Source organism: Grus americana, chromosome 13, assembly GCF_028858705.1.
Source record: "Grus americana isolate bGruAme1 chromosome 13, bGruAme1.mat, whole genome shotgun sequence".
NCBI lineage: Eukaryota > Metazoa > Chordata > Aves > Gruiformes > Gruidae > Grus > Grus americana.
The window spans coordinates 17,615,868-17,630,378 of record NC_072864.1 but is presented as its reverse complement, the minus strand read 5'-3'; the positions used below and the strand labels follow the sequence as shown (position 1 = coordinate 17,630,378).

General features: G+C 35.3%; 1 protein-coding gene across 8 annotated transcripts in view; it reads right to left on the bottom strand.

Moving 5' to 3' along the window:
- Positions 1–14,511, bottom strand: part of CHD9 (chromodomain helicase DNA binding protein 9) — a 98,259-nt gene that overhangs the window by 82,739 nt on the left and 1,009 nt on the right. For 6 of the 8 annotated variants that reach the window (XR_008579088.1, XM_054840373.1, XM_054840379.1 and 3 more), the window contains exons 2-3: positions 7,261–7,338; positions 5,370–5,458 (exon numbers count right to left, since the gene is read on the bottom strand). The gene's annotated coding sequence lies outside the window, so the exon portion shown is untranslated. The remainder of the gene's footprint in view (positions 1–5,369; positions 5,459–7,260; positions 7,339–14,511) is intronic. The other 2 variants (XM_054840376.1, XM_054840377.1) reach the window with 1 other exon arrangement.

Below are 14,511 nucleotides of genomic sequence, written 5' to 3'. Positions count from 1 at the left end.
TTTCTGACCACAGAAGTACTTTTACCCCTAGCCTTATTTCTTCAGTGTTTACAGTGCCCAAGCTATGCTTTTCAGCCCAAAGAAAAGCACAGTTTGGAAATTCAAGGATATTTGATTTGGAGAAACTAGCCTTTCACACAAAGTCATCTTCCAAATTTACTGAGCAATCGTCCTTTTTGTTTCTCTCTGCTGTACTGGAATGTGAAAACATTAGATGCTCAGCTTGCAAATTGTGAATGCATATGAAGGCAAATTGTGCTGCATACCTGAACTTAATTGGCTTGCAATTACTATTTTTCTGTTCCTTAGAAAAATCCTACCTCCTCACATCCAATATAATGAAACAAAAAAGGTCCGACACAAAAACTTTACATCCTTTCTGTAAGTGATTCTCTTCCCCATGTCCTTGCTCTTATATAGAAAATGATGGTAGCTACAATTATGTTTTAACACGCTTTCATTCAGTCTTCTTTCCCAAAAAGATCTGTGGCACCAGTTCAAGCTTTGGACATACTTTTACCTTCAGCTGGCAGAAAAGCTTTTAAGGAAATAAACATTTTGAAGATTTTCATCTACTGGACTTGACAACTCCAAGTTTAACAATGCAAGGTCAGCCAGTGTTTTATAGTACTAGTTCCAAAATACTTCTCATGGAAGATAAGCTTCTATTGGAGCTGCATTTTAATCAGAATGAGGAAACTAGTTTTGAATCCCTAATCAATAAATCAAACTACAATAAAAGAAGCAGAATGAGTTAAAAAAAAAAGGGGGGGGGGGGGGGAAGAGGGAAAAGAGCTCTTCATTCTTCCTTAAAGAAGAAAATCTGTGTTTTGTCAAAACTAAGTATTTCAACACAAGCAATCACTGTTATGATAAATAATTCCATTTTACAGCAATCTCAAGCTTGATTTCTCCTAGTAAATACAATTTGACATCTTTGTGCCCTCTTACATCAAGAATTTGTGATGAAGTTACACTTCTTGTAAAAACTAAATTAATTCTAATACTTCGTATGTCTAAATTGTCTACCACCATCGTATACTGATTTAATATTAATCTTTACCCAGTTTAAAGTAAGCAAGAACCTTCTACAACAGCGATGTCTAGGAACCACTTGGACAAATTCTAGAAAATAAAATGAGCACCACAACAGAGGTACAACCTGATGAAGCAACTGGAAGATTACAGTGGTTGTACTTGAATTTAAGAATTTACTGCCCGCTATCAGCTAGAATTGCTTCAACAATATTTACCAATTATAGGACATTTGGTAAATTTATAATTTGCTGCAGTGGATTTTGTTTTATTTAAATATAATGGAACAGAGGCATTCAGCAATGTTTCTTACTAGTATTTAGTTTCTCCCCTTGTATTTTAAACTCTTAACTCTCTACCAATCAAGCTGATTTTATGTAGAAAACTAATCAACAGGAACCACTACTACTACAGGCTAACTACTAGCTAATGGCTATATAACAAAATCATACATTAGACTCACTATTCTGAAAAAAAAAAATTGTTTTCTTTTCTTTAAAAATAACATGATGTTTTCTAAAATTAATTACCAGGAAGTGTCAACAGTATTCCCCAGCTTCAGCTGAAACACATCTCAAGATTTGCCATCTTCAGTTACGCAGAAGCATCTAGAATTTAAACGCTAATTTTTTTCAGATTGCTAACTGTATCATTTGGGGTCTTGCACAAAACATAGCATTTTCTGAAGGAAGTATCAAGTTATTCTGCAAACATACTTGAATCGGAACAGAAACGTCCTATACTTTCCTCAATCTGATAGTTCTTAACATTAAAAGATCTATTTTAAATTAAAGATTTAAACCAAAGTATTAGAACAGGGGACCTGGTATTAAAATAGATCTTACGAGTCCAAGTGAATGAAAAAATAGTGCCAATTTCTGCATAACCCATGTTTTTAATTTAAAAGCAAACAATGTTGTGCTCTGTACGGTCTAAAACTATCTTTTCAATTACAAACAGAATATAAATCAATGCACTATTGTTGTTCCTCTTAATCTGTAAAAGCAGCTCTCATGTACTACTTCTGTAATTCTAACCTTTTCAAAGTTTAAGATCTTTTTCAAATTTTACTGATTATATTCAAAACCACTTAGAAATGAAACTGCCTACACTCAGCTCAGTTTGATTCCTTTCCTTAAGTGTGTCTATGAGAAGAATGAATCAATACCAGAGCCAGATTAGGAAATCGAGGTTTCAAGTTAACACAGTTAATGCAACTCCTTACAAAGGGGGGGAAAAAAGAAAGGGAAAAAAAAAAAAAGAAACTTTCTCCATTTTGGTTGCCCAGACTTTAATAACAACCCTTTATTCTTGTCAGAAAGAAAGACCAAGAAGAAATAAAAAGCCTGAAAGTCTCAAAGAGATGATCCCACATTATACTATGTTAACGTGCAATAGATCCAAGTTGTAAAAAGACAAGCTGTAGTTACAGACACAAGCAAGAACAGAAATTATGGGAATGATACAAGATTTAAAGACCAGAAGGAAAGAAAGATTTACTTTACAGAATGGAACAAAGATACCAAATTTTGCTTTTTTAAAAAATTGATGTAGGAGTAACAGTAAAATACAAGATAATAAAAACTACTAATGTGTTTTATTTCATTAATTGCATTGTTCATTATTTTTTATGAAGTTACAACAGCAAACAAGCTACTCTAGTTATAAGTAAATTAGGTGAAGATTCAGCACATTACCACGACATCCACACTTTGATAGACTAAGTACCACTGCTTCACATGATTGATGTGTGACAGTATCAGAGATAAGAGGAAGCCAGTGACTTTGATGGTCATTTTTCACAAAAAAAAGCTGAAACAATGGGTATCCAGACACATAACAGAAGCTATCTCAGAAAGAAGCTAGGGACATGTTAGCAGACAGAAGAAATCAAAACTGAAGCCATAAAAACATGACATAACAGAAATCCAGACTACAGGTAAAGGACACAGAAAGGGTAAATACAGATAGTCATAACTAGGGAAGAGCTTTACATTGTATGCATGCAAAGTGGTGCTTTGTTTTGTTTTTTTTAGGAAAGTAATGCAACCAGGCATAACAGACTAGCTTCCAAACAAGAGATCTACCAGACAGACTCAAAAAATTGTTATATTTGCTAAGATCTATGTAGCATACAACAGCATGACAGGTTTGTGACTTTGCATGATTTGCCCATCTATTAGCAGATGGAACACTGTGTCAAAAGAGGTAGACAAGACAGCATGTTAAAAAAAACAGGTACTCAAAAAACTGATCACTTCTGCATAATATTCAGAAATGAGAGAGACATTCCCTCTCCAATATTAAAAATAAAGGGCAATTACACTATCATTATTTGTCAGATTTAATTATAACTAAAGCTTTGGCCGAGTTCAAAAAGCTGCAGTAAATTAAATAATACAGAAGTTACTTTCCACTGATGCGCCAATATAAATGATATTCTATTACAGATTTAAAGATCAATGTACATGTTAAATTTAAAATGCACAAAGGGACAGCACAATTTCCTCAAAATCCCAGAAACGCAGAAGATTAAAGAAAGAACATTTAGACATTTAGTAGAGATGAACTCTTTTATTCCCTAACAGAAAGGAGTAATTCTTTGTAACAGAGTGCCATGGTATCTGTAGCTAAATATGGATTGAAAATATGCATTTTCTCTTATTGTTATCACTAAAATTAGGAGAAAACTTGTTTGGGTAGCCTGTTTCGTTATTAAAAAAAAACACTCATCCGATTTATATATATAAATATGCATTATTTTATTTGAAAATTGCTTTGCATTGGTATGCACTTATTATTTTCAAGTAATGAACCAACCCTTTAGTAAAATCATACCCTCAACATAGTGGTTTCATTTAGAATTCTATTCTGCTACAGAGTTGACAGACATTGTGCTAAATTCTCGAACGATAACTCAAGTACCCTGTATTTTGATTTGAAGATTAAGAAGAGAAATATTTGAAACTGATGTTCCTAAAGTAACTTCTCAGGACTAGGTTCCAGTAAATGGCTACAGTGCCAACTCTCAGTAAGAGCATAAAACTGGAGCAAACTGGCCTGTGTGTGCTTCTCATAGTAATTCAGAGCAGCCTGTTCTCGTACCTACACTTGTTTTGCTTGCACCAAACACCTCATGTAACGGTTTCCCCCTCTACTCCCCAGACATGCACAAACTCCCTTCTACCACCTCTCCTCTTCCTTCCTCCTGAAGCAAGTAGCCTCTGGGAAATAAATATTAGAGATTTATAGAAAAATAATAATAATATTCAGTAACTGTGAATTGTTATGGTCATTCATAAAAGTTCAAGTCAACCAAGATGACAAATGACATTTCACTTGGAAAGAAAATTCATCTTCCAATGCAACCAAAGAGAAGTTTCTACCACTCAAAGATGTTTGCCTTCACTGTGAATGGGACAGCTTCTTTACTGAGACCAGCACTGCTTCAGCTGAACAGAGCAAAACCACACCAAAGAGAAAGTCTATCACAGAACTCTCTGTATAAAACATGATATCAAAAAGTCCCACAGGATATGTTTGTGCAATTTACTATACTTCTTTAAGAGATCCATTCTAACATTAATTTTTAACTCAAGGTAAATTTATAGAGTCTCAAAATGATATTTCAGCAAGCAGCACTTAATATATGGAGAGAACAGGTAACAAATTCTGTAATGAATGCAGTAATCTTAGCTTGTTTACTTAGAGACCTACAAAAAATCAAAAATACCAGTAACATCTAGAAAAATCCATATTTTCTAGTGAGATTTTTGTGGTTGTTTTGTTTCTACTGTTTTGAAACGGGGATGTGTAATACCACAAAGTTTCTTCAGCTGAAATATGGTTTATATTACGGAAAAAAAGTGTTGTTGTTTTTTTAATTGCACAAAATCCACATCCTTTCCTTTTGTTGCTTTCCAGGATGAAGTTTCTTTCTTCCCAAAACTCCAAATTCAAGAGAGGTATGATGAGATGCCTAATTAAACCCTGTAAAACTGCTGCATATATCAGAAAAGTAATCTCAAATCACAGACCAGTTTTTAAATTATTTACCTATATACCACCATGCTCTTTCTCTATCTGTAATACTAAGACTTAGTGTGATTTAGTTAGCGCGCTGGTACTTAGATATATGAATTCCAAAATTTAATAATTAGCTGGGGACGGTCAAAATTAAGAGCTAGCACAGGCACCTAAAGAACCCTATACTATAATAACTATCTGACTAACCTATAAGACATACAAATAAGTTGCTGAAATCTTCTAAATTAAAAATATATCACAAAATATTTAAGAAAAGGGCCCAAGTCAAGATAAAAAAATATCCTTACCCATGAATATAGAACACATCTCTTTAATGAAGAATTAGGAAGCTCAGAGATGTGCTTTAAATCCAGATGGATACCTCATCATTAGAGACCTGAAAATGAAACATGGTAAAAAGTCACACAATAACCAACTTCAGGAGTATATATTCAAATGCAATACTTTAAACTCAAAAATTTAATAGATATCATAGAAACAAGAACACCAGAATTACTGCACAATCACTAGTACACCTGATTTTATAAATGCCTGATAAATAGTCAAGTAAATCACTCATTTTGTAGGACCACTGAAAAAAAACCCAACCCTGCAAACCTCTAAAGTGGAAGGGTAGTCTGTGCCAGAATACTAAAAGTTTTAGGGCAACTTTAGGACACAATATGAGGACTCAAAAAAAAAAAAAAATGTTTTGAGGTTAGGTTTAAACCTGTCAATGCAAAAATCCCTGTACATATTACATTTTAACAGCCGTATGCTACTAAATACTGACATGTACTTGCCTATAGGAATCAACACTGCCTGTCTAGGGGAGCATACTTGCATGACAGTTTTATCCTACTCCTTGCCTTGACAGTATGTAGAGGAGCTCAACTTTGAGAGGTTCTCTTTTAAACTGAAAGAGGCTTGAAAACGTTACACAGTTTATGGGAAAACGTGCACAGGGTGAAAGTAAAGGCTTCTAGGGCCTGTGTGTAAAAGCTTCAAAGTAAACAAAAACACTCGCTAACATTAAAAGACAGATAAAATGTTAGTATATGAACTTACATTCTACACCCGTGTGTTCTTCCATAAACAATGCTATCTCTCCAAAAACATGATCATTCTCTCCAAAGCACAGAGCATCCCCCAATTCCAAATAACAGACATTTCCCTCCCCCTAAATATAGTTTCTTGGTGACAAACTCTTAAACACCTTTGCAAGAATATTAACACAGTTCAACCTTTAGTCTATCAAAAGCTAAGATGCATATATCACTACATTAAGAAGTAGATTGTAACACAAAATTAGTTTCTTCTCCCCACATCTTTGAGACAACATTGTAAAGTGTCAAAGATAGAAAGTGGTTATAACAGCTATCAAAAACGTGCAATGTTCCAGTAAAAAAATTTATTCAGTACTAATTTGGTACATAAAATTTTACATTTCTCCTCTTTTTATTATTCAGTAACTTCAAGACTTACTCCAAGGTTGCTAAACTCAAATGTCTCTGCTGTACATTAATATGGACAGTTAGATAACATGCCACGATTTTTTTTTCCCCCCTAAGATTTATAAACAAAAAGCATGTGCCCAAATACACCATTAGGTGAAGGTTGCTAAAATACTTCCATCTTTGTTTGCTATCGATGTGAATTTTCTATTGGAACAGCCAGAAAACTTCCTCTAGTTGTTCTCTGTTTCTATTTGCATGATGGGAGCTCCAGTATAGAGCTCCCATCACACAAAAGTCCTCTTCACATCCAGAAAGTAGAATCCATTATTTAACTGTCAGGTTTAATGAAATTATTTAACTGTCAGGTTTTATGCAGCATTTCAATATATTTTTTAATTCCTAAACTTGTGTTTATTTAAAATTTCTTTGTTGACTGAACAAAGTTATAGTATAAATATTTATATATTTGCAACATATAAATTAACTAAATGGAGGCATTCAAAAATTTATTTTTCATTAGAAAATAGAAAACTTGCATTCAAGTAATTTCTTCTAGCTGTAAGAGTTCAACAGTTTAAAAAAACCCAACAAACAAAACGAAACCTAATTCACCTGTAACTACCATATAATATGAACACTACCTTAAGTTCTTGGCTATCTAAAACATAGCTGGTTTGGACGCTTCCTCAGATGGATTCTTCATGAATCCTCAAAATAAAGAGGAAAAAAAGATGTTTCTTACTCTTGAGGACAGTGTCCACTTGCTTGAACAGCTTCCAATATGGAGACAATTGTGAAGTACTTAAAAGTTTGAAAAATCCTATGTTGAAAAGCAGAAAAAAACATATATAATATACATTCACCAGGTCTATGATACATTATTCTAAATGTAAAATACAAGAAATACTTCAGACAGCAGAAGAATCACTGATGATTATACTAACTGCCAAAGAGAAATACACACAAAAGGAACTTAAAGTTTTCTTAAGAAGCAAAATGGGATCCATTTCCACAGATTCTCAAGAACGCAATATTCTTATATTGCATGTGAACTTATATATATAAAAATATACATGTTGAATGAGATACGGTAACAAAAATGTTCTGTAAAGTCTCCTTTGGAAGAGAATCTTAATGCTTGCTTTTAAATCTTGAATTGGGAAAATTCACTGATATATGTCAGAGCTTATAGTTTATTAAATAGAAGCAGAACCAAATTTGCTACAAACCTGCCTAGATACATATTAAGCTATCTTAGAAAGTTTTTTTTAAAAATTAGCTCCACAGCTCAACTAATATAGTTTCTTCATAAAATACTGAAGAAAAATACACATTTCCCTAAGTGCACATGGATTTCCTCATGTTCTTGATGGAATCCTAAAGCATTACTACTACTAATAAAAAATTTTGAACAAAGTAATCTTTCTCATTTTGGACACTAAAACACAGACTTGTATACACATCAGTGTAACAGGAAATAAACTATTCATTTCAATTAATTTAGAATAACCACTTTACCCCAATTTCTATTTTTAAAAAAATCACGTGAATTTATTAAAATAATTTAGTTTTGTACAAAATCTGTGTGCGCTTCTATGGCTTCAGCCTTTGCAAATACCCGTTAGAAAAATTAACAGCAGCAGTTGAAGAAGTAATTATTTTCAACTACTTTCTTCACCTCTCTGCCAAAGGGTACTGCCCTCAAAGCACAGCCTACAGAACAAAACACGTATGTGTGCATCAGCTGCTTCAGTGTATAGCCTCCCAATTTAGTTTTAACCCTTCCTCATGTTAGTTTAAACAAACCCATTAGACTTTGCATTAAAATGGCTGAGGTGTATACACACATTCTATTTTGTCATTTATATTTTGTGGGCTTTAATTGCACTAAAGGGACAATAATAATACAGAGAATGACAACATCTTAATTTACTACAATTGATTGAGAGCTAGAAAGATACCAAAAGTTTGGAGGATCTCCTTGAAAAGAACAAAGTTTATCCCTGAGTCTGTTTTAGTGAAAATAACTGTTAAGCAGTTCAGAGGTTTGGCCACAAGACTACTGAAGGAAGCTACACTAGTAACTAGTTCTGCTCTTCAAACACTATTGCAATTTTGCTTCTCCAAAGTGTACCCGCGAAGACTTTCATAAGTTTCAGGACTTCAGTGAGTTCCTGCTTATTTTTCTAATACAGATAACAAAATTTCCCAATGTTCTTGTCTTCAGGTTTGAATACTGCTAAACCCAACTTTTTTCTTTAAGAGATCTGCCCACAAACCTTACCCTATCTGTGCAGAATATGAATGTCTCTTTTTGCCCTCTTTAATCATCAAAAGAGTTCGAATAACATATTTATAATTTACAGTTTACTTCTGGTCACTAGAAAGACAGTTACACAAGCTTCCTTCTAAGTTTAAAAAGAAAATACTCTTGGTGCTGTTTAGATTTCTGATGTAAACATTACAGGGTTTCTATAGTTTTGTCATAAAATTCAGCCTTACACCTTAAATTAGACCTACAAAATACGTTTCTGAATTCTGGTATCTGTCATGAAGAACTACATTGCCATTTTAAGATGTAGAGAAACATTTGCATTGAAAACCAGAAAAAAGCCTTCTCATTTTCACATGTGGCCTAAACCAAGATTTCATTACAAACCATCAGAGGCGCAAGACTTCACACAGCATAGCCCTCTTTCAACTCACAATGTGATAGTATACTAATTTCCAACAACTCTCGTGTTCTAGCCTGATAGGCAACTTGGTGAACTACTGCAACTTTCTAAGCTGGAAGTACCAACTAGAACAACGCCAAGGATGGTGTCTGCTTTACAGATGCCTAAGGATCATGATCCTTGAGTACAGACCAACAGTTGTGAAGACTCAACACTGACAGAGAGAGGTCTTTTTCGTGAAGATGTGGAGAAGAGCACAATTTGAAGTCCTGACACAACCAGACTAGGACACCATGATAGTACACTACCAAAGAGAACAGACTTCCCACTCCATACTACATCAGCTGGCATAAAGAGTTTCATCTAAAACTGAAATCTGTACCTTTCAGAGAGAAGCTACATACAAGTTTTCTATTAAAAAAAAATATTTCTAAAGAGATTTGATCTGAAAGTTGTTCAAAAAAAGTCAACCAAGTACATGTTAAGATAGACACTCTGAGTTTGTGACTTGTTCAATACACTCTTCTTTTAATTGATTAAGAAATCAATTAAAACTGGTAATTTGAGCAAACCAACATTTTCCATCTTGTTTCATGGCTTCCAGCACATTCAGGACGTGTTCTTGAATTCACTTGCAATAGATAGACTCCAGACTTCTACTGTAACATCAATACTCTGCCACAAGAGTCTGACAAAGTGGAATTTTAAAAAACTTCCCACAGTGAAATGGGACAATACTCATCTATTCCTCAAGGGTATCTATGAATTAATTCTTAAAAACTTCCTCAAAGTCTGGATCTGAAGCTAAATTTTAGTTTTGCTTCTGAAAATCACCAAAAAATATTTTCAAAACCTACATGCTGAAGCCAGCAACACCATATTATATGCAATCAGGCCCACTGTCTTACCTAACACTGGTTTTAATGTTAGTGGAAGCCACTAATTACAATGCCTTTACTAAAGGGTAACTGTAAACAAAAATATATCCTATTTAATTCTCAGATTTCTTCTAACATATGGAATATCAGTTGGGTAGATTTTCATGCCATTATACAAATGTGATCTTTCTGAAGCTTAAAGCTTTCTTCATTAGGGTGTTAAGTATCAAATTTAATAAAATAATTTACTCTTCAAAAGCCATTTGCAGAATAAATTTTGGAGGAATTCCTGAATTTTAGTGACCAACAGAAAAAAGTGAACCAACCTTTTCATACTGCTCATGCAACACAAGAAAAAGCATCCAAGAATGCATTGCAGAAGGAAATAATTTGGTAACCAGAGCTACTACATTTTCTAATATGACTCAGATAAAGAACAAAGTCAAAATTACTATTTGTCTTCAGAAAAATGATGGGAACATTTTTCCATCTTCCCGCAAATTTTACCTGTTGATTTAAGATTAAAACAAAAACGTGTACCTTAAAAGAAAAATGCATGTACACTGGCAGCTTAAAGACATTAATATTTGTTATTTCTTTGGTAATCTGTATGAATTAAGTTGAAGATCTCAACACATTTGCTCACTGACAGATGCCATATCATACCAATATATTTCTGCTCAATTCTGAGTTTAAAAAAAAATGCTTCCTCCCTTGTAACGTGCTTCTTGCAGCTTAGTAAGTGAACATAACATAAAGGCTGCACTGAAAGGGGAACTCGGTTCCAAGGTGCTGCCAAAAGTAACCTTTCACTAAGCTCGTCCTAAGAGGTAGCTGGTATCCATCTGAATATCACTATATGTCTGTTTTGAAAGGCCACTAAGATGCTGATATTTCTGAAGTCAAGCTATAGTTTCACTAACCACATTGTTAAAAAGCATTGGATTTAGAGCTGGTCTTCTGCAAGTTTTCAACACTGCAGTCACTCAAAAAACTGGTCATTGTAAACCACATTATACTTTTTCCAAGTAATACTTTAGAAAAAAAATACTGCTTAAAAGAGATCTCTCCTCCCTGCGCTATTGTAAATAAGAAAGTTGCATGTTCAGCCTCTTTGACTTTTGGCCAGTGCGCTCTCACATTTATGAACTGGCCAGATGGATAAAATATGAGAACCCTCCTATTCCTTCAGTCAAAGCAAGAGCTGCAAACTCTTTCCGGTGGTTATTGTATCAGCAAAATAATTATTTCTTAGCATCCTAGCTTCTGTTGCTGAAGAGGAAAAAGAATACTTCAATAATAGCCTAAAATATTTCCAGTAATGCTAACTATCAATTCTTGAATGTTTGACCAAACAAACAGATGGTTTCTCCATCACCCGTTTATGTGTACGAAGATACCCAGCACTCCTGAAGCACCATTTCTAACTACAGGAAGAGCACTAGAAAACAGAATGAGAGTACACTACACCAGCCCAAGTGAGTGGAAGATTTCTAAGTGTTCATTAAGCTCACAGCTCCACAGTTTGATAGAACCGAGACCATTAAAAGAACAAATAAAGATAAGTCAGTGGAAGAATAGAACGTATCCACAAAACTAGTTTGGTTAGAAAAAGACACTGAGCGCTAAGGGTCACCAGATTTCAGTTTAACACAGAAAAATATTTCAACTGGATGATTTATCAACATAAATACTAAATGCTACTGAGAATTTAGTTCATATATAGTGGTGAAAAGAAGCAGAATAGTGCAATCCAGTGATGAATAGGATCATGCCCTTTGACTCCATCAGATCCAACTTCTCCTCACCCTAAATTGCATGAAAAGTATCAAAGACAGACAATGATGTGTGTTTGGACACTTATTCCTGCAAGACTGATACAAAGGTAAAAAAATGCACTGTAAGGAATCCTGACGCATAAAATCTGTAATTGTCCAGCTTACCTGTAATTTTGAAGTGTTTGAAGGGTACATATACTTTAATTATAGGGAAAATTTGATTGTAAAATTGTAACACACCAAAAAAAAATAATCTTACAATTAACCATATAAAGCAAGTAAGAACAAAAGCGCATCTATTTACTTTATGGGTTGCATGAACAAGGCAATTTTAAAGCAGCGTGTCAATCTTTTTATTTTAACCTGTCCACATCACTAACTCATCTCTCATAAAAGGAACAAATGAACAATGCCTGTTTTAGGACCTCTGTAGTCTCTTAGTAGTAGTTCATGTTGTACATCTTTTAGATAACATCACTAAAAATACTTTTTAAAAACCACACTGTGCTTTCATCAACATTTCTTCACAACTGAGTTCTTGGACTAATCTTCAGGAGCATTTAGCACCAGCAGCTCATGTGAAATGAGTAGGTGCTGAGATTCCTCAAAATTCTTGAAAATTTGAGAGACTTAAAATTCCAGTTCTTTTTACAGTAAAAATGACAGCTTTACGCAAGAGTGAAATAAGTTAATATATCTTCATCATGAAGAGCAGCATAAATTCTTATAAATTAAACTACTTGGTTAAACACAAACAAGTTAGCACAAACTAAACCAGCGCAGACGCATTGTAACTACCTACGTGCCTTATCATCTTAGAAACACAAAGTACATTGATATAGCTTACCCACCAACGGGGGAAGGTGTGGGGGGGGGGGGGGGAAGAAAGCTACTCCAAATTTACTTTAAGGTTAGAGAGTTCACAATGGGCAGTAACCACAGAGTTGTTGATATCTGAAGTGCACATCCTAGCTTCCTTCCCACTAACTTCTGTGTGCCCTTGATTTACACATAGGGCCTGGCCCATGGATCCCTGAATTGGTTAACTTTCAAGGACATCTATATCAATTTTTGCTCTTTGGTTCCTGGATGCAGGAAGGATGAAAAAGTCATTCTTAGTTGGGGGTGTGAGGGATTAGGAGTGTATAGAAACTTTGTGAGTAGGTAAAATGAAAAGATACTAATTGTTACTCATGCTTTAACAGTTAACAAAGCATAAGATAGGAATAATTACTCATTTTAAAATATTCACCTTGCGAAAGAAACTAGCAAAAAGTTGATCTATGCACCAATAAATTAAAACTTGGAGCCAAGATAAAATTCCAGGTATTTGTTAATATTCTACCTTGAATATGAAACATATTTATATTTGCATACAAATGATTACATGTAAACCAAGGTGAAATAATTATTTTACCTCACACCTGCCAAATGGGAATTTGACGGCGTCAGGTGACACAGGTTTAAAAACAGATGCAGACAGCTCTTACGACTGATGGGCCTAGTTTTCCTGAGGAGAAGGATGATTACTTTTTATGGCTACTTCATACAAAGTCTCAAAAAAAGACACATGATGAGAACTAGAAACCTTATCCCTTTACACAGATTGTTATTTTGTCCCTCATGAGCACGTATTATAACACTAATGGGTTCAGATCTCTTCTACCTAAGAGACAGAGACTGAGCTCTATTTTCTCATACTGATGAAGTTAAACAACTTGCACAAACTGAAGGAAGTTTTTAGTTGCCAAAGATTCAAGGTAGTTATGATACAAAGACAGTGAGGAGTGCATTTCTTACCAACTTAAAGTGTATGTTGTCAACCTTGATGTCAAAGCTATACAGCCAAATGAGAGAATTCTGGACTCTCTTCACCTGGTTTTTATCCTTGTTCAGAAAAATTTGTGCATAAAGAAGGAATGAAGAGGTTTTAACTTTTCACTGCTTTAAGCCTCAGTAGGAAACAGCGTAATTTCTCCACTTCACTAAAGATGCATGCCACCTATCCACCCAGTGCTATACACATACGGTACGGAGCTAGCCTCAAAATCCTCTCTCCTTCTCATCCCTGAAGGAAGTCAGCTTGCAGCCCCTACCTGGAAAATGCCAGTCCATAAATTCCAACCTTGCACTTTCACAGCCACGTCCCTTTTTAGGCCTCCACCCATGCAGCAGGAATCTGCAGCCATGTGCCACCGGTTGTCCTCCTCGTGCCAGAAATCTTCCAGCCCAGAAGGACAGCAGCCTGCATGCCCATCTCCACCTCTCCTAGACACACCTCACCCAATGCCAACCCTCCCCTTCCGTATTCCCTTCCCCAGCTCCCACGTTCTCTGCTGTCGTGGATCCAAGCCAGCGGGCTGCCAAACTCAGCTCCTCTTTTGCCTACTGCTTTCACTTGCCCTGGGAAATTATTTTAATTCCTCCCTCTGCCCACCTCCATTATCTTGCATAGTGAGAAACCAAGTCTAACATTCCCGCTTTGCTGCCTGGGAGGGTGCCACATCCCTTCCCTGCCACGCAGCCCCCTTCCTAAGCGACACAAGGGTGGCTGGGGATATTCTTGCCCTACCTTCCTCCACCCAATCCTTGCCTCCCGCTGCCACCTTCTCTCTGGGGGACAGAGGGACATCCAACCTCTTCCTCAGACTCCTCTGAGGAG